Below are 3670 nucleotides of genomic sequence, written 5' to 3' on the forward strand. Positions count from 1 at the left end.
AAGCTTGACATAGTGACAGACTCGCGGACCCGTACTGCCCAGGCTGCTTAGTCCAGTGTGGGAATGCATCCATGCAGTCCTTTAACAACTGGGAACTCTCGAGTGGTACAGTAAGCTACCGGCCTCATGAGCCCTTCCGCCTTTCCTGGGTGACCCCTGCACTGTACAAACCTCCCTCTAGGTCATAGAATATGTGGAAGGGTTTTAACATGTCTGGTAGATTTAGGTCTGGGCTTCAAGCAGCCGTATGTGATTTCTTGTTCCGGTCCCCAGTCCACCTCTTTCGATCCTGGTTTTCCCCATTTTACTAAGCGTTCCATTGGTTCTGTCAGAGTAGCAAACTGAGGAATAAAGTTTCTGCACTCGTTAAACAAACCGATTTCTCGCCGTATTCCCCGCACTGTTGTGGGTCGGGGCATGTCGGCGATGGCGGTGTTGCAATCTGTGGGGACGAACATGCTTATGTCATGCCTTAGGCATCGCACGATAGTTTGTCCAATTTGATCATTTCTCGGGTTAACCTTGAAACTCGCCCTCTCCAGTTCGCTAACCAGAACTCCCAAATGCTCCCGGTCAGTTTCCGAAGCTTTTAGGTGATCATCGACCTATTGTAAAATGGCGCTGTTGACCGGGGCGAGTTCGCATGTCTCCAGGGCCCTATTCATTACTATATTTGGTCTGTTATGGAATCCCTGCGGTAAACGGGTCCAGGTATACTGTTTTCCCTTTGAAGTGAACATAGATCAACTAGAGGGTGTTCTCTCGAGGTCACGTTGCTTAAAGCAGGATAGTCAATGGTTATATGGTAGCTCCCGTCTGGTTTCTGGATCAGCCGCATCGGTGAGTTATTGACCGACATCATTGGTTGCAGGCTGCCCTGTTGGACTACCTCTTGCACTATCCCTTCGGAGAAGCAGGGCCTCCTGTTTAATGGGATATTTTTGGTGCGGTGCGTGCATTGGCCCTAAGTTCTTTTCTGCGGTCGTTTGGATAAGACCACAGTCCTGTTTGCTATTTGCCCATACTCTGGGAATGGACCAGCATAGCTTTCCCAATGTCCAGTCGTTTGCCCAGTCTCGGGTCTGGGAGTCTCCGCTCATGCTGCCTATCACGGCAACGTTCCGCGTAGATACCCATTTCCCGTCTATTCCAGTCTTTGTGTGCCTTTTTTTGCAGTGTCATGTGAGAGTACCATTAAGAAATGGATGTTTAAGCAATGTACCTTTAAGAAATGGAGCTGGTCATATTCCTGAAGTGATGTCAGAGGGTGAGGGGAGCTGAGCTCACTTCTGCTTTTTGAGTTTCAGTTTGAGAACGCAGCTGGGAGTGTCTATGTGTTTTGCTGTGAGCTGCATGAAGAAACACAGAGCTGGTCTGTTGATTTCTGCAATCCAAAGACTATAAATATATTGAATGTAACCTAAATTGCTCCTATTTATGAAGGTTTGAAGTCTTTTGGATGTTTAAAGGAACAGTTTGAAGGATTATTTAGTGTTTTAGTCTTTTGGGGTTATCTTGGAAATAATGGGTGTTAAGATATTCAATGTTTGTTTTTAAAAGGTTAACTTGAGTTCATAGAATAAACATTGTTTTGTTTTAAAAACCACTTGTCTATTTCTGCTGCATCACACCTGGAGAGTACGCCGTGTGCTTTCCACACCACAATCTATTAAAAGTTGTGGGTCGGTTGAACTCCATGAAACACTTTGGGTTCTGTAAACCCGGACCCATAACAGCTGCCCATATTAGCTATCTGTCTCGGGCATCAATTATCACCCCTAGTTCACCGAAGGTGTCTATTCATTCCCAGGACAGATCCTTCAGGGTGAGAACATGCCCCAGAACTGAAGGGGCAACATTACTTCATCTAGTTCCAATAATACAGGTTCGCTTTTATAAGCAGTAATTCACTTCCCATCTAGTCCAATCACGGTGAAGTAGTGTCGAAAATGTCGAAGTTAGTTGAGGATAGCCCCCGCATCCTCCGTAGTTAAGGACAGCCCAAATTAGTTAAGGAAGCCCCGTATTAATAAGCATATCACATCGCCGGCCCCCGAACGATGCATTAACCCACATACGGGGATCGGGACCTTTTCCGGGGGCCGACGCTATTCATTGGCGTCTATCTCGGGATAATTGTTGAATGATGTCGAGCAACTGCTGGCGATCCATTTTGTTAACATCAACATGATTCGCATCGCGGTCGCGGTCCTTTCGTCGTGACTTCTGGGGGTCCTTTCCTTCCTGTCCCCCCCCCCCCCCCCCCCGCGTCTTCGCCCAGCAGTCTCTCGCCTCTTGTCCCATTTAATTGCAATGTTTACACCTCTTTCTGTGTCCTGTTTTAGCGCTCTGCACTCAGCGCGGTGATGACCCGGCTTCTGACACTTATAACATGCTCCCTCTGTTTTTGCAGCGGCGATGCCAGGATCGCATAAGGTGCTTGGGGCATTGGTGGCTACCTTGGACTTCTGATGGCTATCGACTGCGAAAATTATAAGTCATCATAATTATTAAAAGGGACCAGGCATGTTTTTAAAATTGCCTGGTGCACAGGGCTCAGTCCGTCTCGATGCATCTGTCGATCGGCATTGGGCATGTCGCTATGCACGAGGAAAGCTTCCAATTTCCTATTCCGATATTCCCGGGCTCCTTCCCCTTTATTCTGGATTACCCCTACAATAGCGTTCCAGTTTACAGGAACATGACCTAGCGTGACGGTTTTATCGGCTTCTCGAAACGGCGCCTGTTGTTGGGGCGTTTGTGGCCAGTTCCGCACACCACGTTGCATCGTGGTGGGTAGTCTCCAATTATGACCAATAGTTCTCGAGAATTTTCATCCTACTCAGCCCCACAACATTATGGAGGTTATGGCAGACTTGCATACTTTACGTTTCTGCCGAAAAGCTGCATTATTACAGCGGGGCTCGAACATGGGTAGTTCGTCCAGTAAAGTTATATTCTCGCCCAGGGACATGGAGACATATGTTATTCGCAACTGAGCCGGTGGTGCCTGTGCCGCTGGGGTTTACTCCCCGTTCGTACGGTTGTGCGTGGGTCGCATGGATGTATTCAACCTTCATAGGGTCCGCTTTGATTGGCAATTCTGGGTCATAGGGCAGTGGGGCGTCCCCCTCCGACACGATGGGGCGCTCGGAACTAGGTCCCTGAGCGTTGGTAATTTCGTCTGTCCTGTCATAGAATCATAGAATTTACAGCGCAGAAGGAGGCAATTTGGCCCATCGGGTCTGCACCGGCCGTTGGAAAGAGCGCCCTACTTAAGCCAACGCCTTCCATCCTATCCCTGTAAGATGGTAACCCCACCTATCCTTTTTTGAACTCGGTCTCAAGCACTTTCAGACAATGTTCGACAATGCCTACGTCCCTGAGCGAACTACCCACCACCATTTCACTGCTGACCAGACCCTGTTAACAGGTTCGGAATTCGTCAGCCACCGAATACCATCCGGGCTCCGGGATCAGTTTATCCTTATAATGCGGAAATATGCTCACCTGGGTCCCTGATGATATCAGTCGACTGAGGAATCCGAGCCACGGCACCAAACTGTTAGCGAGTGTCATGGGAGTGTCACTTTAAGAAAGATTTTGTTTGAGCACAAGGCTTGTCGCACGGCTTCAGTGATGTCATTTGTGGGTGGAGTTCGGCTGTGGC

Source organism: Scyliorhinus torazame, chromosome 14 (genome assembly GCF_047496885.1).
Source record: "Scyliorhinus torazame isolate Kashiwa2021f chromosome 14, sScyTor2.1, whole genome shotgun sequence".
NCBI classification, from domain to species: domain Eukaryota; kingdom Metazoa; phylum Chordata; class Chondrichthyes; order Carcharhiniformes; family Scyliorhinidae; genus Scyliorhinus; species Scyliorhinus torazame.